This window comes from Lissotriton helveticus (assembly GCF_964261635.1).
Source record: "Lissotriton helveticus chromosome 1_1 unlocalized genomic scaffold, aLisHel1.1 SUPER_1_unloc_45, whole genome shotgun sequence".
Lineage (NCBI taxonomy): Eukaryota > Metazoa > Chordata > Amphibia > Caudata > Salamandridae > Lissotriton > Lissotriton helveticus.
This window is the reverse complement of record NW_027611687.1, coordinates 1,016,754-1,039,945: the sequence shown is the minus strand read 5'-3', so window position 1 is coordinate 1,039,945 and position 23,192 is coordinate 1,016,754. Positions and strand designations below refer to the sequence as shown.

The following is a 23,192-nucleotide window of genomic DNA, read 5'->3' as shown; positions in this document are numbered from 1 at the left end:
ATACAATACACGAAAAACAATAACAATTGGGAAAACAATTCAGGCATACCACGACATTGGAAATACATTAAACAACATTATAAATAACAGTTCGAACAGAATACTACCTGAAAATACTGAAAACAGAACAGAATTCTCGAGAACGGAACAGACTAGAGTTACTGGATGCACTGCTATAACAGTACGGAACATACCGGTCCCATAAAGGAACGCATCAAGACCCGTATCCACCTAGGTGAACACTTCGTTTGTGGGCTTGGGTACCACCAACCCACGGACCAGGAGTCAATTTAGACTGACCCTGTCTAGACACTACCCCAGCAATGGTACTCACCGGGCAGCACGGAACGGAAGGCCTCGAACGGGACTGGACTATGACGACGAACTTCGGACTTCGGACTTCAGTTACGGGTGGGCCTCCGGATACCTCGGACCTTGGACTCTCGGCTTGGGCTCTGGTCGGGACTCGCCGCGTTCCTCCACCGTCTCGTTCGGATGCTGGACCGCCTCCTCCGTCTCCTCCGTGGGCCTGAGGGATACTTGAAGCAGAAATATCTGCACTTGGCCAGTATGGTTCCGTCACGACTGCAGAGGGTCAGGGGGTCGGCGTGGCTTCACCGACGCGTGGGGAAAGGGCATGTCCCTGTTCGGGCGCCATTATGTGGTAAATAAATAAATAATACCCTATTTTTGACTAGACTTATAGCATAACAGATAGCTCAATAAAATAAGAGTCAAGATTCGAGGTAGTAGGAGTTTCTGCAGGTTTATTACAGCATAAGGACAGGATCAGGACAACCTGCATAGGAATAGGACAATAAGGCCCAGCAGGGGAAAAGAGGCCCAGCAGCTGCCGGGGCTTGGTCTGGGATGAGCGCGCTAACATTTTAATAACAAAACATTGACTTATATACATAGCGCAAACACATAGCAGTACATTGCAATAGGCGTAACAGTGGGTGGAGTAGAAGGCGTGACGCGTAGCAGTCGCGAGAGATAACAGTAATAAGAGGTGTAACTGGGAGTTTACTTAGACATGTGATGCAAAACGTAACAGAATATGTCATGAATGGGCGGAAACATTGGAGGGGGCTACCTAAGGAGCCGGGACCTCTAACCTAATGGTGCGCGGAAACTAGCAATGACGTGTTACTAGGAGAAGCTGGGGGCTACGAACTCTGTGCTAGGAGCAGAGACTAGAGTCTGGAAGGTCGGAGCGACATGTACCTAAACCCTATCTGGTATCTGATGTTTAGGGAACATGTTGATATAAACTAGAAGTCATGAGGGGAGAAGCTAACTTGATTCTAAGACTGGACCATGCATTATTCTTCATGTAGTGCGTGAAGAATATTAAATGACTATTAAATACAGTATTTCTCTAACGTGGAGACGAGAAGGCTAGACAATGACGGAAACTATTGATGCAGTTCAGTAGCTTAGGAATGCAGAGGAGGAGGACTGAACTGATAGCAGGAACTATAACATACTTTTGGCAGACTCAGAGGCAGAGCCGGGGTGCACCGGGCACTGCGAGGCAGGAAGTAAGTGAAGTGTCGAGGATACAGGTGGGGGCTGTATCGCTCCTCAGCGAGGCTTTCAGGAGACAGGAGCTGAATCTGTGGTCCGGGCTCTTTTGAGGCCTGGAAACGGGGACTTTATAATTGAATAACGTGCACACTGAGAAACGTGGCAACATTACTTACATAGGCCTGATATTCGTAGTATTCACGAGGACTGGAAACTAACATACTAGAGGTGGACACAACTGGAATTGCATCTTCAATCAGAAATGGGGAATAACATATGCATATTGGTCATGCACACATAACACATGATGGATGAGGCGTAGGGACACAGAACATGGCAAAATTTACTTTTCCACATTGGAACCAATGCAGATTGGTGGTCTGTTTATCAGTCGATAAACACAAAACACCAGCACCACCCTATAAAGTAGAGGCTCTCGTCTGGTTACCAACCAGAAATATCCAGATTGAAGGCCGCAAGAAACTAAAACCTAGGTTAATTGGCCCCTTTCCCATAAATAACATTTTGAATCCAGTTTCAATGAGATTAACTTTGCCCTCGGAATATGCCATCCACCTAGTTTTTCATGTATCTTTGCTCAAACCACATGATCCCTCCACACGAAAAGACAACCCTCCTCCACCTGTTGTAGTTGGGAGACAATATTGCATATGAAGTAAATCGCATTATAGATGCAAAACGTATACATGGTCGATTACAGTATTTAATTGACTGGAAGGGTTATAATGTGTCAGAAAGATCCTGGGAACCAGTAACACATGTACATACTCCACGATTGGTCAGATCTTTCCATGCCTTGCATTCGGAAAAACCCGGTCACATACGAAGACCTTGGTGGGGGGGTGGAGGGGGGGGGCAGGAGGCATTTCCTGCATGTGTAAACGGTCTTGGCATGTACACGTGAATTACTTGGGAAAGATCTAAGGCCCAAAACACCTTCACATGCACACGTGAGAAAACCTGAGACCCAAAGCTATTTAAACTCCACCCACTTGGTTCCCGATGCTTCGCTTCGTGCCTAAACACTCACCTGACTCCGGACCTGGGTGGCAGATCATCCGAAGCTTTTCAGCGCTCCACCCTGCTTCCTTCCCTGTCTTCACTCAGTGTCTTCGGCTGTGTTCTTGCTGTTCGGAGCACATTTCAGACGTTCCTTCCTGTTTCTGAATTTCCGGCTCCAAATCCTCTCCCAGCACGGTTTCCGATTTCCTGCAAAAGAGAAAAGAAAAGAGATTCAACAAAGGGTTGCCAAGCAACACCTCGCTCTGAATGGTAAAGCGTTAGCATGCTTGAACACATACTAGTAAGAATTTAAACTTTATCAGAACTGTGGCAGACCTCTTGACCTTGTATAAATCAAGAGAACGTGTTGAAACTCTTCCTGAAACAATCCAAGGACTTTATGGACATTGAGTAAGTGAAGAATGTTAAACTAAAACAAACATTTGTGTAAATACCTTGAGTCTGATTAGAAGACTGAAAGGGAACAGAGAGCTTGATTGTTATTATCATTTACATATATATTTAATGTGAAATTACGGAGCAAATATTGTAAAGGAAATCAGTAACTCTTGTGATAATTTGAGCAATCACAGATTATTAGTGCACCTGTAGTGTTTTTTTTGTTTATTCTTTCTTTTAGTTTCAAGAATCCTTTTGAGAAAAGGTCAAGGATAATTCAGGTATACCCAATTAAGAGTTCCAAAGCAGATGTTTGACCTAAAGAAGTGATTTAGGATGTTCAGATTAATCGGGTACATTTATCAGATTATACACGAGGTGAAAACTGAAGCCCAGTAACAATTTGCCTTTCTCGAGAGACATTCTACACGACTGAATTGTCAAGTCGGTCTACAAGAATCCAGTGTGTCTTCTCTTTTCTCTCGTCCCTATTCCCCTCCCTCCCCCGGGGTTCGATCAGGGCGGCAAGTGAATCTTATCCTTGCCTCTCTGGTGGAGTTCAGAGGGAGTTGGGTAATAGAAGCATCAAGGAAGGAACAAACCGGAGTACAGGTGGGTGAATTCATGACACCCTGGGCCCCGGGGACCACCACCTCCAAGGGGCTTTGTACTCGTTGGGAGGGGGGCCGCGCAGCCCCCATTCTAGAGCCCTTGATGGCCTGGGGACCATCACCCCCTAGAGCCAGCTGCAATGTCTCCCGCTATGCCATAGCAAACTCTACTTTGCTTCTTGGAAGCGAGAGCAGGAAACTTGCTCTCGCTTCCAAGAAGCAAAGCAGAATTGCTTTTGGGCAAAGGGAGCTGCATGTTAGCAGCTCCCCTTGCCCAAAAGCAATTATGGCTCCCGCAGGAGGCAAGGAGCCGGCAGGGACCGTGGGGCATTGGGGCTCCCTCCAAATTAAGGGTCAGCCCCTGGGGATGGGGTCCCTGAGGCCAGAAATTGCATGGGAGGAGGGCACAAAGCCCCCTCTTCTTTAGTTTAGATTTTTTTTAATGGAAGGGCAGCCCTGGGGGATGTGGTCTCCGGGACTAGAGGTGGCCCAGGGGAGTGAGGCCACGCTACCCCCTCCCGGCAAATTTTTTTTTACACAAGGCCAGGTCCTGGGGGATTGGGTCCCCGGGGTCACAAGTGACCAAGGGGACCCCCTCCCTGCAAAAAAATAAATAAAACAAGGCCAGGCCCCCTTCCTATTTTTTTTAAATGCTCAGGCCCTGGGAGATGAGATCCCCAGGGCCCAAAAATTGTTAAGAGAAGGCGGGCCACACAGCCCCCTCCTAAAAAACGAAAAAGAAAACCTAACCTGGATCTCGCCGGAGGCCCCGCCCCCTCCCTGCACCACTTGAAAACACACCTTCTGGCGTGTTTTGGGTTGGGGGATGAAGTCCCCTCGCATCTTATGGGTCCTTAAGGGCCAACTAGCCCACCAGGTACCTCCAGCAAGCACCACACAGTGGGATTGCTGAAAGGTGGTCCGAGGCCACACCTTTTTTTACACCACTTTGCAAACGCGCCTTGTGGCGCATTGCTGATGGGGCAATGAGGTTCTGTTGTGTCCTGAGACCCTCAGGACTAAAGTTTACAAACCATTCTCAATGTTGCCATCGAAAAGGGTACCATCAGCAACGAAGACAGAAACTACCTCACCAAATCCAATCTTGCAATACCCTACATTTACATGATACCTAAGATTCACAAACATGCAACCATACCTCCGTTTAGACCAATTGTCTCTACCATCAATTCATTACATGAACCGATTGGAAGAATCTGGACAAACATTTACAGCCCTTGGTACAATCCATGAGTACATACATCAGAGAGACCACTGACTTTTTAAACATCTTAGAAACCATCCAGGACTATATATATCTATACCCCATGACAAAGGCATGGAGGGAGTTGAATCTTTTCTCCTGACCACAGACAAACCTGATGACCACGACTGCTCTGCACGTGACTTAAGTGATGCCTCAGAGGTCAGAACCCGTAGGTCTATCTCTTCAACACCTTCTACCTTACAAGAAAAGAGGATATAAAATGGAAACACAGTCTGTTGTTTAAGACAAAACTATAGATGCTAAATAGCTGGAACTACATTTACTGACTCCTCTTTGATAACGGAGTGATTTCACACCCCATACAATCTCTCTGATCCTTATAAAAATGTACATATTCGCACTTTAGTTTAACTGCTGTTAAAATTAGTCTGAAAAATGCAGCTTTTTATCCCATTTCTAGTTAATAAGATTTGCACTGGAAATGGCGACTAATCTCCTGAAAAAAATGACATCCCGCCACCAACCCCCACAGCATCCCCCCGCCCCCTCAAGGCCAACCTCACCACTCTCAAACTTCACCAGCCGCCACTGCACTCTGGAATCCCATAGTTGGGGGGCAAGGACAGGCAGCAGAACAGGGGAGTAGTTACAAGGAGTTGGACTCACAAGAGGAAGAGTCATGAAAGGCGGAGTCTGCAAGTAGGTGGTAAACATTCGCAAACGGGAAGGGGTCCCGAGGGGACACCTTCCCATTTTTGAATGGGTGGGAAAATATTTTTTAAGAGCAGGCAGTGGTCCCAATTTGGGTAATCGCAATTTGCGAATCCCTTTTGCAAATGAAAGAAGCCTTTCCTAAATGCGAACTGTGCATTTAGGAAAGGCTAATTACCATCAACTTCAAGTTGATGGTAACCATGTGCAAACTGTGAAAAATTTACAAAAATGCATTGTTCAAAGTGCCATGTAGCGGCATGTGTGTGCTTTACAAGTACACACTTCTCTTTATGGGGGGAGTAATTCGGGGGGGGGGGAGGGGGCTTAGGCCCCTAGGCACCCTTGGCTTTGCATTCGCTAATTGCGATTACCAATTTGGTAATCGCAAATTAGCAAATGCAAAACCCTTCATTCCTATGGGTCTTTAGGCCTATAGGAATGAATGAAGTCATATTACCTAATAGCGATCCGCTATTTACAGAATCGCTATTAGGTAATGTTAAGGAATCGCAAAATAATTTGCAATTCCTAAATAAATTGCATTTTCAGATTCCAAAATAGCGATTCGGTAAAATTCGCTATTTCAGAATAAAAACATTTAAAATCCAAATCACAACATGTGAGCAAAAAAAAAAAGAATCAAAGTTACAAAAACAATTTCATAGGCACATAAAAACCCCAATAGCCAATTGCACGTATATAGACAAAAGGACTACCACGTTAGGGGTATTTTCAAGAAAGGCAGCAAAAAAGGAAAACAATGATCATATGTATACAGTTGATGCTTATGTAGCATTTATCATAGGGTACCTTTTTTGTCTGAAACGAACGGCTGCTACTAAGAAGCTTGCAATATTAAATATCTCCCATGGATCAATCAACATTTGGAGTTTAATTAAAGCAGGTTTAACCTGTACAAAACCTTTTTCTCTTAAAATAGGAACTAAGAACTTCCTGCGAATCGCAGTATAATGGTCGCAAAACATAAAATGCATAGTATCCTGTGGTGAGAAATTGTCACAGGTACACAAACTCAAATCTTCTTGCCTACTCCATCCTTGGGAATTACCTAAAAAGAAGTGAATTTGGTTAAAACGGAACCTAGTTAAAAGCAAACAGTGGAGGGGTTTGGTAACAATTCTCAGGTAAGGTTCAGTCCGAGGGGAGGTTTTTAACAAAAAATAAGCCTTTACTGACGGTTTCAGTAACTCCCGCTCCTCACGCTCCACCGTCAGGAAATTCAAGAATTGGGTTTTAATCCAAGTCAGGTCCTCTTTTTTATCGTATCCGGTGAATTAAAAAGATCTGGGCGCCCCAATTTTAATAGGCTGTGCTTAACGTAATAAAGCCACGGGATACTACTAGCTTTAGTCCCTAATAATCTGATGGTTCAATATTGAGTCTAGATTAAGCCAGGTCTTGAGCCGACAGACCACTGGGGCCAACCTCATCAAATCTGACACATACATAACCCCTAGCAGAATGGACAGAGAATGGTGACCATACGCGTTTGTTAAAGCTCAGAGCGGGGAACGTCGTATATGCCTCGGAGAGGTTATTAAGAAATTCATTGGCATTCCATTAGTGCCATGTGAATTAAAAGAAAGTAATGAAGTGAGATTTCCTGGACATTTGCTTGTTCGTCATGAACTGGGTTCTGAATGCAGGGCACCTGGAATTTGCTCTACAAGTTTCCTCACTCTTGTCCTGAGGAGGCGAAGAAGGATATAAAGGCCGAAACGTGTCAGTGTCAGCAGTCTTTGACAAGAGGAGTCTGATTATAATTGATATATCTTTCTGACGAGTGAATGTACATTTCTGAATTAAGGTCTCTAGAGGGGTAATTACCTTGTGTGCATATAAGATAACCTCAAAGTGTATTTCCTTTATTTAATAGGCGAACACTGTTTTTTCTATCAAATGGGTAGAAGGAATTTTATGAATTGTGTTTTGGGATGTCTACTTATTTGTAGTTTGCATATTTGTTTGTATGTCCAAAAAGATGATATAAAAATAAAAAAGATAATATCGAAATATTGATGACTAAAGAATCATTACAACGATAACTAAAAAAGATAACTAAAAGTTCGTAAAAAATGTGTCTGCTATGTGATTTTTTTTAAATAAGAAATATGAACTAACAACAGGACTATGTACTGTTAATAGGGCAATGTAAAGTTCCCTATGTTTAAGTAGATTTACTTATATCTTTTCCTCCTTGCCGGCAATTTTCTCTTTACCTTTGTGTAGTACTTTGCCCAGGTAGAGGAGGGTCATTTGGGTAAACCCCTACATATTTCTCCAGAGTGACAAAGTCCCTAATAATCTGATGGTTCAATGTTAAGTCTAGATTAAGCCAGGTCTTGAGACAACAGACTACTGGGGCCAACCTCATCAAATCTGACACATACCTGACCCCAATTCTTGATGGATAACAACATTTGAAGTTAATTAGGGGACCAATAAGAGGGTATGCAAAAATGTATTTTCAACTTTCTGGACCCCCACCATATACTTATAACCCCAGATGGGTAATGTGACTGCTATAAAGAACGTGTGCCATGCAGACAGTGGCGGCTCCCCCACTGGGGCGTGGGGGCATCGCCCCCCTGCTTTCTCACCGTGCGAGAAGGCAGAAACATAATGGTATTAACTATCATTTTATGTTTATGCCTTCTTGCACGTGGAGAAAGCAGAAGTGCCTTTTTGAGGTGGGCGGTCCTGCTCCAGGGCAGGGGAGAGTGGCTTGCCCACTGTTGTGCATGCTGAGTGTTTGGTCGGCTCCAGGGCCGACTAAACAGTCAGTATGTACAACAGTGGGCAAGCCACTCCCCCCTGCCCTGGAGCAGGACCGCCCACTCTCTCTTTTTTCTCTATTAGGCTGCTGCAGTTGCCTATAATGGAGAAAATGGCCCGGGTGGGGCGCGCTCCAATGCTCCTCACCACTTGTGATTGGTGGAGCCTGGAGGGGAGGGAAGTTGCCTTTGCTGATGACGAGAGCTGCAGGCATAGAAAACGCAGGACGGCGGGAGCGGGTGCCGGGAACCATCCAGAAGCGGGACGGTAAGTTTTATGTAATATAGATTTTTTATTTAAATGAACCCCTCCGTGACGACCCAATTTCCACCCCCCCTCACCCGCCCGTCATGCGGGCCGCGTCTGGCAGTACATCTAGAAGGTCTTACATCATAATTAAGTCGTTTCATGTGACTAAACAACAATGGCCTTGAGGAAACCCTCCACGCCGTAGCTACTAAAGATGGTAATTCACTCTGGGGCTCAAGCATGGAGCCAGGCATTAAGAATATGAAGCGATAACGCTGTATCCATGAAAAACAATGTTGTACAGGGTGTGACATTTACACGTCTTAAGATATGCAGAAATGTGGACAGGTTGTAGGTATTTACACTGCATTTGTCTGTACCTTCCCCGTGCATCGTCCAGGCCAGGCCCCCTACGCGCCTTCATGGCCCCCAGGTAGAGTTCAGGCACTGGGCCAGCTGCATAGAATGCCGCCCTCACCTGTCACAGCTGCATTATGTGACAACTGATATCTGTAGAAGGGCAGTAGACAGTGCTTTCCTGCCTGCCACCCCCTGGGCTTCCCTCGCCCCTGCTGCTAGGATCAGGATTCAGCTAATGAGCGGGGCGAGCAGAATATTTCCAGAGAGGCACCTAGCGCCCACTTAATTAATAATTAAAAGCTCGGGTCCACCAGCCGCTGAATTCCAAAGACGGCGAGGCACAAACACCGTGTGGGAAAGCTGCATGGATAAGTGAAAATAAATATTTAAAGGGAACAGAAAGGTGTGGGTCACTCAAGGTGTGCCCAGCCTGCGGCAGTTGTGACCCTGCCGTGTGGTTAAACACACACAGCACTGCCCGCCGCTGCAGGTGTAAAGGCTGGGGAGAGGCCTAGAACAGAAGGGGAGATTTGATTTGTTAACAAAAGAAAGAGGGCGGTGACCCGTGGGCCTGCTATTTAACTAACTATGTCTGCCACTGCCTTAGAGTTCATGGTGGCCCACCACGGGGACCAGTTCTTTTAAAGTACTAGTCCCCGGTGCGGGTGTACAAACATCCCTTCGAGCTCGTCATGGCGGTGAGTGAAATCAACTTTTGGTTACATTCAGAATGCCTGGAGCAGAAAGAGCTGTGAGGGTGTGTGATAGAGGTGAAGGCCAAGTGGACTCTGTGCTGAACGACGAGCACGCAGGGGAATGAGCAGCCTGGAAGGGCATTGTTCACCATGCCGGTGTCTAGCGAGATTTCTACTACTGACCGGTTTACCCAGTGCAACACAATACGCAATGGAGCCGTTGTAGGAAGGTGGCTACCTGACTATGGTTACCCCAGATTTTTGCCTGTGTTTAGCTGGTTTTTTGACTTAGTTGACCTGGTTCCCTGCTAATCAGGGCCCCAGGCCATCTGCTCTCTCTGTAAAATGGATTCCATGTACCCTAGGTACATACCACAATTGGAAATGGACTCCTTGTCAGCCCCTGTATAATGCACTATAGGTGCCCAGGGCATAGGAGCCACCAAGGCCTACCAGGGGCTGCAGCATATCTTTTGCCACCCCTGGCTGGTTCTTAAATTGACACAACTGGCTGATCACTCAGCTGGGGTAAGGTGGTGTAATCACCCCTTACTTAGATATAGTATACCTATATCTAAACCTATATCTGGACACATATAAACCTGTGAGCCACTCCTATGGAAGGCCTCATCAATCCTGGAGGCAGAGTGCGTGGTTTAATGTGAGATGGAGCTCTAGCATGAGCTGAGCCTGTCTGCAGCTGTCGGGAACAACTCCCTAAGCTGTTTCAGGATAATGCCATACCATATACTCTTAAGTGCCATATAATCCTCGCGGTTATATAGCAACTTTGGTTTGGCTTTATCAAAACATGTCGTGTAAGGTGTCATACGATTTGGAATACTATCCCCTCGCCAGTTCTGGCGACGGGGATAGCATTCCACCCCTCTAGAGGGGGAAGACATGTTACTTTACTTAAATGCGGTTAATTTCTAAAAGGACCTTAGATCCACAAAATGGATGCCTCTGCCACAGACAAGAGTCTGACCCCCTGAAGCTGACCGAAACTCAGCCAAATGGGGCCTGGACAAAGGGTTTCCTGTCGCAGGGGGGTGTTACCACCCTCCAGACAGGAGATAGTGGATTGTAGCAGGGAGGTCTGAAAGAAACCAGACACTGCTTGGGGCGCACAAGGCTCCCCCTTGCATAATCCGGCCAAACCGGTTCTGGGGCACTCCAGCCCTCGTGCCAGGGCGGCCTGGATCAAAGGAAGGGGGTGTATCCACCCACTTCCTGGGTCCCACCCATAGGAGGGGACCTAGCAGGTAATCCAGCCCCCAAAATTAGTATAAGACTGGGAGCAGTGCCAATGCACTTCAGATTTACTGATGAAACATAAGAAACGAAACTCTGGACCCTTCGACATCCTACTCAACATAGAAGACTGAAGAATCTCCCTTGTGGTCAAGGAGTGACCACCCTGTGCAAACAGGCACCATCCAGCCATCGACGTCTGCTTTGTCGCAGTTCCCGCCGGAACTCGAGTGACAGAGATCGACGAGATCAAGCTTGCCTGCCTTCCTACAGCCCGATCCACAGTCCCTGCAGAGCTGAGACCCGTGGAGGCGACCGGAAGCGTGGGGCACGCCATCTTGAATTGACCACGAGACGCTGACCGTGCAGCCCACGAGTGACCCTCGAAGCTGTACACCGGGGTTTGAGAAGCCCCAACCCTGAGCCACTCTTGCACCGAAGTTCAGCCCTCCACACTCGACGAGTGCTGCGTGGGGCCCTTCTGCTCCATTTGGCTCAACGCGTTGGCCCGGTCACTTGCCAGCCGGCTAGTGACCCCTGTACCGACGAACTTTGAAATTCGACCTGCAAATCTGGTTGCTCCAGATCTGCACCAGATCCCCTGAAAAGGAGCCCCCACTCTGACCCTCCTGGTTCGAGTGAGAAGCAATCTCCCGGTTCCGCGTGGATTGCTCTTGCCAAGTGTTGTTTGCTCCAAACTTGAAGCCGACTGCGCCGACGGTGAGAGCCCTCGTGGGACAGATCGTGACCCGCTCCTGGACGTCGCAGATGCCCCAGAGCCCACGTGACAGCGGAGAGAAGCTCCTCGACGACCACCTGATTGCGCCCGACATTGCCTGGTTCCGTCCTGGTTCCACCCTGGTCACTGCTGAGTGACCCAGACTCTGTCCCCTCTGCTTTCAGGTACTTTTCGACTCAAGTCCACCCTTGGACTCCACCGGACACTTCTCTTTCACCCCGCCTGCAGTCCTTTCAGCTTCAAGCACCAAGAGCCTGCGTGACGAAACCCGACTCAACTTCGACCCTGTGCACCCGCTTCCTGTGGGTGAGGTAACTTTGCTCCGCCGGTGTTCCCACACTGGTACACATCTCTAGGGTCTGTGTCTTAAGTTTTGTTCCTCTAAGTTCAGCGGAAGTGTCCTTAAACTTTAACTTTACAACTTTTACGCACCATTGGTTAACATTGGTGCATGCGTGCGCTTTCCGCACTGCTTCCGAATCCCGTGGGCCTCTCCCGACTTCAGCATTGCTTGTCCCGACTGCTCCCAGCGATTCCCTAGGCCCTAGGCCTAACCACTGTTCGATTGGTATCTCTTATACCACTTGTTTAGTATATGGTTTGAGTGGCCCCCCGCCCTCATCCATAATTGTGCAACTTTGTATGTTTAAACTGTGCTTTTGATTTAACGCTTGTGCCCCTTTATTCATAAAGAATACTGGGGATTGTTTTTAGTAATAAATACATATATTTTTATAATATATACTTGTGTGGTGTCCTTTCATTTGATATTGCAGGATTGTATGTGGTAAAACAGCTCGCTTAACACGACCTCTTAAGTTAAGCCTTTAGGCTGCTTAGTCCATGCTACCCCTAGGATAGCTTGTCTAATAAGGTTGACTTACAACCAGACACCATAAGGGATTGTTTGGTCTGATAACAGGTGGTTCCAGAATTGGAAACATCACCTATCAGGCCAACTTCTCACAGCCGTGTCCCATTAAAAGCAATCCTTCCTCGTTTAATGTTTTTGGGCAACTTAACTTTCCTTATGACGAGAGTATCAAGTCTGCTTTGACAATTTAACTTGCGTTTTTCTTAGACCGCGTACATTGTCAGGGCCCTCTTAATTTCCATGCATGTTCGCCAGTCCTGGCATGGATTCGTCGTTTTAATAGTTGGTGGGTGTAATCAATGGATGGTGCACGGACATGATAAAATAGCATTCACCCTAATGTTCAGACTCGCTTGTACACCCAGTGCTTTACTTATAAGAGGATAAGTATGGATTTAGTGGGTCCTCTCCCAAAATCAAAAAGATGATATATCTATATACTGGTTATTGTCGATTATGCAACTTGATACCCAGAAGCATTTCCCCTACAAACACCAAGCACGAAAAAAACATCAGTGAAAAGTTACTAGAGTTGTTTTCGAGGGTAGGATTTCCAAGAGAGATTTTGACAGACCAGGGTACCCCTTTGTTTCTCGTTTAATGAAACAAGTCTGTAAAACCTTAAAAATTACCCAAATAAAAACATCGGCTTATTACCCTCAGACAGATGGTCTGTGCAAGCGATATAACGCCACCTTCAGGCTAACCATGGAGAAAATGCTAACCACCGAAGGGAAAGAATGTGACATGTTGATGCCACTCGCCCTCTTTGTTATTTGAAGCCAGATTCAGAGAAGCTTGGGTTGTTCTCCCTTTGAACTTCTTTACGGGAGATAGCCACAAACCTTGCTAGAAATGACAAGAGAAGCGTGGGAACAAGAGAAACAAGAAGAGACAGAACACCATCTAGAATACACCCATACAGAAATACATACAGAAATTGCGCATACAGAAATTGCGAGATTTTGCTCACAAAAACCTAGAAAAAGCACAAAAAAGACAGCAGATGTCTTACAATAAAGGAAAGAGGTGACAACAGTTACAGGTCCATGACTGGGTGCTCCTATTCCTACCTTCCTCTATACGCCAAAAACGGGCAGAATGGAAGGGACCATATGAAGGTGCTGACAGGATAGGCCTCACTACTTACCGGTTACGCCGTTCCTCAACCAAAACCCAGATATACCACATAAATCTACTAAAGAAATGGTTGTGAACCCTCCCCAAAGACACCCATTACGTTTTGTCTGACTCAAAACCCATTCCTTCAACATTGAATAAATTGCCCATAAACGAACATCTAACAGAGGAACAAAAAGTGTCTCTTCAGACCCTCTTAGAGTCCTTCTCCTCCATCGTTTCCGACCTCCTGGGAAAATCAACAATACTCGAGCATGCCATTGTTACTTTACCAAATAAAGTAATAAAACAACACCCCTACAGAATAGCAGGCGTTAGGGGGGACGCAGTTCCTGCCGAAATAGAGAGCATGTTACAACTAGGAGTCATAAAACCTTCCAGCAGTAACTGGTATCCCCCATTGTCATAGTTCTGAAACCTGATGGTTCCATCCGTTTTTGTATAAACGTCCGAGCAGTCAATGCCATCTCGAAATTTCACTCATACCCATTACCAAGAGTCGATGAGCTAATTGAGAAATTAGGCTTAGTCCAATATATAACCACATTCGATCTTACAAAAGACGATTAGCAGGTACCACTTAAACAGGAAGACCAAGAAAAAAACGCCTTTAGCACCTCTAATGGGCTAAACGAGTTAACAAATGTTTCTCAAATTAGTCGACGAGTGCACAGCTTGTTTTAAACTTCATTTGGTGGAGTTGCTTAGGTTTAAGCAGGTGCTCCTAAGGTGTTGTCTTCTACCCTCAAGACCAGTGAGTTAAAGTCTAGTAGTGCTGTCAATTGAAAATTGATTGCATCCCTTAGGGCACACTAATATTGGGGTGATTATCCTCCATATATTCACGAAAAAAATCTTTTACTCCTGGTAGACTTGTAAAGAATTTTGTTTATTTGTTTCCATTGTTGTATGTTTATTCACATGATCAATAAAGTTTTTGAATTTTCAACTTTTACATTCTCCAGCTCCAATGCATTTCGGGTTTGATACCCTTCGTCTGGGAGCATCTACAAAAAACAACATATATGGCATATGTAACATATCTATATAAGTGTAAAAAAATCATATCCATTCATAACAATAACAATCATGGGAAACTTAATGGTTAATGGCGTATTGGTGAATTTTTTAACAAACGAATAAGCGCAATTGTCGTCAACTATCAGGTAAGGTTCTGCTGGTGAGGCATGAAATGGACGGATTTGTTAAACATGCAGGTGAAGAAATCGGCGATATGGAATGTTTAAGAAGTCTAAGTCATGTGAATGGTTGTGAACAAGTAGAGTTTTTAAAGTGCGTTGGACCATTTAGATGACCACAACTGCGCTTATTCGTTTGTTAAAAAATTCACCAATACGCCATTAACCATTAAGTTAAATTAAATTGACAGCACTACTAGACTATACGAGTTTACTGCACTGCCTTTTGGGTTATACAGAGCACTAGCGACGTTCCAAAGATTTATGAACAAAGTTTGCTCCCAACATCAAGAGTACTCCTTAGCCTTCATAGGCGATATCATAATATTTAGCCCTAACTGGGAACTAAATCTCGTCCATTGTGGGAAGATATTCCAAGCACTTAGGACTGCAGGGCTCCACGTGAACTCCAAAAAGTCCACGATAACCTTTACCAAAGTCAAATATTTGGGCTATTTATTGGGAGATGGGGCTATCGCTCTGCAACAAGAGAAATTGAGAGCAGTTGTAGACACCCCCTTCCGTTCCACCAAAAAAGGCATTAGATCCTTTTTGGGCTTACAAGGCTACTACCGTCGGTTTAAACCCAATTATTGTGAAATAGCAGCACCACTAATCGACCTACTGAAGAAAGAGAAAAGGAACTAAGACTTGGTAAATCCTCCCCAAGCCGTCAGAAAGGCATTCCACCAGCTCAAGTGAGCCATAACCTAAGGCGGAGAAACCAGCAGGGAAGAGCGGAAAAACAGAGAACACCGAACAGCCTTCCGAGAGAGAGAACTGGAGCCTTGGGGAGGTCACAGCTTGTTGGCGAGGAGGGAAAGTCGAAACAGAAGGAGACCAGAACTCACTGAAGGACGTGGAGTCACCACGCCATGGCCTCGGAGTGACGTGGCTCTTACAGGTGAGTGGGCGTCTATGGGGCTTTTGGAAAGGGGCTGAGTCAGAGAGGGACCGGAGGGGAGGCTGAGGGGTGAAAGGGACCCTGGGAAAAGGAAATAAGTGAGATGAAATAGGAAGACAAGAGCAGAAATCATCGGCTACTGTTTTTCTTTTAGTTGCTCCAACCCCCTCCCTTGACATTTATGCATAGCTAATATTTGTCCTTCACATACTCCCTTGACTAAACCATGAAGTAAAAACACTTACCTGAGTCTTTCCCTTCTGTCCGAGGGACGACGGTGGCCGATGTTCACCTAAGGGACTGAAGTGGAAGACCCTGTGGGAAAGAAGAATATAAAAGAGACAATCAATCATTGTGATTTTCTGTAATACTAATAAAAAGTGCATACCAAGAAATTAATCAATGCAGTGTGCTCCTTCTTGACCGACTCTTCTACACGAGGAGCTACATAGTCTCTCTACAGGGAATGGGAGATAGACACACAGAGACCAACAGACACACAGACACACAGACAGACACACACACACAGACACACACACTGACACACAGAGACCAACAGACACACACAGACACACACACACAGACACACACAATGACACACACAGACAGAGACACACAGACACACACACACAGACACACACACAGACACACAGACAGACACAGACACATAGACACACACACGAGGGAAAGCAAAGTAGGACAACGCTACATACAGTTGTTCTATGCTCGCATATGTACATTGTTTTATAAAGATGGTGGAACTGTTGATTTGAATGCACTTTCTTTTCTTAGGTCACACATGTATGACGCAGTTCAGAGTCTGGACAGCCCTGCAGCCCCTGCACTGAGTGCTGCCTCTCAGTGTCCTGAAGATGCCCCCGCGCTCGAGAGTCACCCTGGGGTCAGAGGCCTCCCTCACCTCTGCTCGAGCCCCGGGGGCCCGGCTGCCTGTGAGGAGGGGGGCCGGTGTGTTATTCCCCTCCGAGTGGCGCGCGAGCTCAACAAAATAAAACAATGCGTCTCACTTCTGGGCACGCGCAGGACCGCGGGTCACAGCTGCGCATGTGCGGAGCGAAGACACGACGTCCTATCGCCGAGTTAGGACCTGCACGGGGTACGGACTGTAAACCGCCCTGGACAGAGGACGCGCAGCCGAGAGACACTTCCCGCTCATACGCCTGCGCAGAGGAAAGACACCTCTCCCAGAGAAGTCTACCGAGGAGCTTTGCATTTAAATACATCTCACCCTGTGCTGTGGCGCGAGGCGCCTCGTGCTCCGCGGCGGGAGGCAGCTGTATCTCATTCATTGTGTCCCCGCGCGGACACTGGAATTCAAGGCCTTCCTGCCCTCGCGGTGGGAGGCAGTGTCTGTCCTCAGCGCATGCGCAGTTGTCCATCAATGGTCCTCTCTAACCCGCGCTCATAGTTCAGTGCTGGGGTTACTCAAAGGCCTCAGAAAGCTCAGCCAGACCCACAGCAGGGCCCAGAGGACCCGCATGAAACCCCAGGTGAGGCCAAGAGATACAAAGACTGTCTGCTGCTGGAGGGGCTCAAGCCTCCTCCGGGATTCATTTGTTGTTGCATCGATCGATGATTATTTTGTATCAACAATGCTCCTTGGCCCTCACTGCTGGAGTTGGGTCACTCTTTTCAAGGCCTCAGCAAACGGGGACATTTGTTTCGCCTGAAAAGTCTGTCATGAGAAGATCGACCAGTAAAAGTAACACATGTACAGGATAAAAAAAAATAGAAAAATAAATAGATAAGCAATGTCCAATCCATAATGTAGCAAAATACAGTAAACCTAGGTAAAGTGCATATAGTGAATAGTACTATACGAATGACTTCATAGATCGCACATAGATTTCCGTGCACCCGTAGCTACTCTCAAAAAGGTGCCAATGCGCAAGATCAATGCAACATTGTCCAATTTAAATTTGCAGTCAAGAGCGTCTGTTAAATCAATAGGTGACAATTTTTTAAAATACGGAATTAGCAACCATTGTGCAACTTTCATATAGTATTTACTAAAGACTAAAAAGTGTAAAAGCGTTTGACCACTGTGACCATCACATGGACATGGCAGGGAGTCACGTTTTGCGTTATAACTATAGGGAAAACAAAGCAAATATCTTACTTTCCCAGCTCTTAGACGGAATAGGAGGCCTCTCTCCCATTGGGACATGGGTAGTGCAATATAACTTGGTAGACAGTGCCCAGGGTGCTCAATGGATATACATTTTGCGACCGTTTTTATATTCAATTCCCTTTCTAGTTTATCCGCGCTATAAAGTGCGTACAATGCTGTCTTTAAAACGTTTTTGTCCATTGTTACAGCTATGTTTGAGTTGGCAAACAGTCTACCAAGGTTAACGCTTTCCAGACCGTTAACTACCCCAGGAAGCCATGGAATATCCATCCCTTTCTCACAGCGAAGACTATCATCTATTATGTCCCTTGTGAGAGAAGCCTCGGGATTCTCCATTATGGATAGCCAAAATAGTACAGGGCGGGCCCTATGATGTCTTCAATGTATCCTAATTTCAGTTTGCCGTGACATATGTACAGAGGGGTGGAGATTGGAGCGCCCAAGAGTTTTCTACAAAATCTACTTTCCTCTGATTGGACGCAAGAGCAGTTGGCAACACTCCATTCCTCTGCCTCATAGGTAGCTATTGGTACACACAGGATCTTAAAAATCTTTAAAAAGGCTGGAATTGTTCCAGATTTTCTAGGGCGGAGGAGACCGAGGATTGAGTTAAAAGCCCTCGAGAACTTACTTTTACAATATGCCAAGTGTTCACACCAGGTGCCGTTCGCAGCGAAGACCATTCCCAGATAAGGGGAAGTAGCAGTGCAAGTTAATTTTTGGTCGCCCACAGAGATAAAATATTAACAGACATTTCCTTGGCCCACAAGGCATTATAAAAGATTTCTTAACATTTGTGCATAAATCTAGGCCGGACATAAAATCTGTGAAACCTCGAACTAAAGTGCGTAGTGCATTTGGTGTGTGACCAATTAAAACTGCATCATCTGTGTATAAAAGCACTGGGAGAGGTTTGCCTTGAATTCTGGCAACATCATTAGTTAGTGTGATCAGTAAATTGTTTATATATATGATAAATAGAAAAGGGTCCAGAACACACCCCTGTCTGACTTCTCTATCTACACTGATGTAATTGGAAACTTCTCCCCAACACCAATCCTGACCTCGCTTTCAGGTCCGTATGGAGATAGGCTAAATAATGAACAAGGGCCTCATCCAGTCCATATTCTAAAAGGATGGACCATAGACGGGACCTATTGACAAAATCGAAAGCTGAGGACAGGTCCATAAAAGAAAGCTAAGTAAAGTGGCAAGTGCTGTGCAAAAGTGTACTTCCCTATGATCAAATTAAGATTAGGACTTTGCTCGTTTGTGCCAACTTTACCCCTGAAACGTAGTTGGCATTGTTCTAAAACTGATTGTCCTCTGTCCAGGTTAAAATGTTTGTGTATAAAACTCTGCCTAAAATTTTAAGGTTGTTATCTATGAGGGAGATCGGTCTACAGCAACAAGGTTGTGTGCAATCGCCGTTTTTAAAAATGGGAACGATCGTGCTAGTAGACCATGTCTTAGACAGTGGGGCATTGGTTAGAATATGAAAAATATTTAACAACAGTGGGGCCCAAAAATCTGGTTTATATTTAATAAGATCAATGGCCAACCCATCAGGGCCTGGAGTTTTATTGCCCGCACTCTGACGTATAGCCTCCTCAACCTTGTTTATTGATAATGGGATTCCAGGTGGCACCCTGTTAATAAAAGGGTCGGATTAAAAAGCAGGCTCTTGGTAAATAGTGGAAAAGTGACTTTCCCAGGTGGCGCTCATTATGTTGCATCTGATGGGAGTGAACGGTTGTCCAATTGATCTTTAGTGGTAGTCCAAAATATATTCCCATTATTTAAGCTGGTGGCATTAATGAGCGCATCCCATTACACCTAGGGCTTTGAGATAGGACCTTGCGGAGCTTTCTGTTGGCAATTGAGCACTCCTGATTGAACCATCTAGGTTCACGCAGTACTGTACAAATGGGTTTAGACAGCAAGGATTTAATGGTCCACTGAGTTCGGTAAAGGCGCTGATAGCCACTGGGTGTGGAACAGGGCCTCTAAGCAGATGTTAATAAGATTCATGTTTCCCCTAACCATAGAACTGAATCGTTCTGTGTTATTAATGCCTCGCCAGCCCAGTCTGAGGTTATCTGTAGATGGTGATCGGTCCCTAGCACCACATTCTGTCTGAGGCGTTGGAACTGGAGACATCCGTAACGTTATTTGTATTGGGTTATGGTCCCCAAAGATTGTGGCCATAATTTCGGCTTTAAGCAAGCTTGCTTCTAAAGCGGGGGAGATAAAAAACATTATCAATTGTAGATGAGCAGCCCCTCCCTCTGAATGACTGTTCGGGGGGGCATTATCTTTTGTAGTTGCATCAATTTCCATAACATTAATTAAGTTAAGGGTGTTCAAATGGTCCATTAGCTCTCTACCCCATTGCATGTTTGTCTGCTGCTATGTGAATATTCACTTGACCATGAGTAAGTTAGCTTAGCATTAAAATCGCCCCCAGACAGATTCCTACTGACTTGAAAGAGTCGTTGGATTTTACAATAGATGCAATACAATTAAACAAATATATAAAATGCATATTTGGAACAGAATGAAAATCACAAGACCTGCCAAACGCCATTCAGCTACAAGCAATGCGCCCGCATGTTTATGGGTAATTCCTTCCACCCGAAAAGGAGCGTTTTTCAAAGCACAGCAAGGGGGTGTTCGCCATGACCCTTCATCAGTATGAACGCTGTACCCTTCAATACGTTTTATTTGGTAGCCGAAACCATGCACCTTATTGCTGCTCTACTATAAACAAAAATCACACTTTGATACTAATATACACCTGGGGTATACTTAGACGTGGGCTATTGTGTAAAACTAAACAAGCCCACACACAGAGTGTCCCGTATGCCACCCATAACCGTCAAAGTTCCTATTTTACACACACAAGCAAAACATGTTTCTAAACATGGAAATAAATATAAGTAAACTCAACCACGATTATAAAAGACTTCTAGACAGACAAGCTGTTGGCCTTCACTAAGCCAGATGACTCACTGAGTTGACCCGACATCCGAGTGTGACCTCTACCAAATCTGAATACTCGTAGGGCAGGCTCAGCCTTTCATCCTTTAGAGGGTGATAAACTGGTCGCCATTGAGCTGGTAATAGGAACATCGGGTTATAAGGCTGCAATTGGTGTGATGCAGAAATGTACTTCTAATAACTCGTCCCACCCGTAGAGGTTTATTCACAGTAAATTACACCTTGTTCACTCCTGAGGCAGATAGAGGCTTAAAGCTTCTGCCTTCAGTAAACAATGTTATGTTATGTTATGTTAACATTTTGATTAAGCGCAACAGCTGCCCCAGCAAAGAGGCGTCCCGGCGCTGAGGATCCACAAGTACCATACCAATAGCAGAGAAAGAGCTGAGGCAGGAAGTCCTAAGGAGAGGGGAACAGATGGGTCTTAACGGCTTTCCGGAAGGCGGACAGGTTTTCCAAGGAGCGAATATTCAATGGCAAGGAGTTCCAGAGCTTAGCTCCCAGAACCCTGAAGGAGCGACCACCAATACGGCAGAGCTTTGTGCGGGGTACTATTACTAGGTGTTGGCCTAAAGAGCGCAGACTGCGCTGTGGCACATAAGGTGTTAGAAGCGGGCGCAGGAGTTTTGGGCATCTGGATTTGAGGATCTTGAATGCCAGGGTGAGGGTTTTAAATTGAATACGAGATTCAATGGGAAGCCAATGCAGCTTTCGAATGGTAGCTCTGACAGAGCATCTGCGGGGAAGACCCACCAAGGATCTTGCTGCCGAGTTCTGAACTCGTTGCAATCGCGCTATCTCCGCTTTGTTTGCACCCAAAAATAAAACACTGGCATAGTCCAATCAAGAGAGGATTGTGGATTGTACAATGAGTTGCCGGACTTTAGAGTAAAAAAAATTGAGTATCGGGTTAAGACTCCTCAGCAGGCCCACACAGGTAGCTGCCACTCTTTTTGAGTGGGTCTGGAAGCTAAGCGAGGAGTCTATCCAGACTCCCAGGTTTTTGACTAATGATTTAGGTGGTGGAATGGTGCCCAAAGAAGAGGGCCACCAGTGCTCGTTCCAATAGCTGGTATTCCTCCCAACAAGCAGCACCTCCGTCTTACCTGCATTGAGCTGCAGGCAATTGTCCGTCATCCACTGGGCTACTGCAGCCAGCCCACTCCTGAATCTCGAGGCCGAAGTAGATGGTCCTTCGGTGAGAGTGATTACCAGCTGCGTGTCATCTGCATATGACACCAGCGTTAGATCCCACTCCTTAGCCACTACCGCAAGTGGCTGCACGTAGAGATTAAAAAGGAATGGGCCACGTGCAGAGCCCTGAGGGACTCCCTGGCCGATGGAATGGGACTGGGAGAGAAACGGGGGAGCCGACACCCTGAAGGATCTGTCCTTCAAGAATGAGCGGAACCATTCCAGGGCAAGACCGGTAATCCCTACTGTCGCCAGACGATGTAGCAGAATGTCATGTGAAACCGTATCAAAGGCTGCGCTGAGATCTAACAGAATCAGCGCAGCGCTCTGACCGGCATCAAGAATTGTCCGGAGGTGTTCAGTCGTGGACAGGAGGGCAGACTCAGTACTGTGGCCCGGCCTGAACCCGTTTTGTGATGGGTCTAGGATGTTATTTTGATGCATATATTGGGACAATACGTTGCTAACATGAGCCTCCGCAAGTTTAGACACCCATGGGAGCAACGAAATGGGCCTGAAGTTTTCTAGTTTGGAGGGGTCCAGAGTAGGCTTCTTGATAATGGCGGAAACCCATGCTTGTTTCCAGACAGTCGGGACATTGGCCGAAGAGAAGGAAAGATTAAGTATAGAGGCCAGGGATGGTAGAAAGTATTCTAAAGACTTAATATTGGAATTAGTGGAGTTAAGTGGATCAAAAGAGTGCTGCGGGAATGACCTATATATTTTTTGCACTTTTTCTACAAAGAAAATGGCAAGGTACTCACACTGCTGCACGGAGGTGATACTGGAGACAGGGGTTCTGCTACTCTGCAGTTCTTGCACCAATTTAAAGATACATTTGGTGGGGTTCGGGCTAGAGTTGATTTCTTCTGCATAGAAAGAAGCACGCGCGGAGCAAATAGCTTTGTGATAGAGTTTTTGTTTGGCCAGATAAAATGCTTTATCCCTATCATTGTAGTCCCTTCTCCAGATTCACTCGGCTTTTTTACAATCTTTCCGCATGGATCTCAAAGTGTCATTATACCTTGGGTTGGAGGGGGATCTGCGCCCCTTAGTCCATTTAGCTGGAATGAGGGCATCTAATCCTCTGCTAATCCAGTCATGGAAGGCGGCGTATGCCATATTGCCATATTG

The 23,192-nt window shown here is 45.9% G+C and overlaps 2 protein-coding genes across 2 annotated transcripts in view; one reads left to right on the top strand and one right to left on the bottom strand.

Annotated features, from left to right (window-relative positions):
* LOC144806094 (uncharacterized) overlaps positions 1-23,192 on the bottom strand; it is a 615,705-nt gene that overhangs the window by 264,962 nt on the left and 327,551 nt on the right. The window lies entirely within an intron of this gene.
* Positions 16,825-23,192, top strand: part of LOC144806098 (uncharacterized) — a 67,982-nt gene continuing 61,614 nt past the window's right edge. Inside the window, exon 1 of the mRNA XM_078672535.1 lies at positions 16,825-17,223. The gene's annotated coding sequence lies outside the window, so the exon portion shown is untranslated. The remainder of the gene's footprint in view (positions 17,224-23,192) is intronic.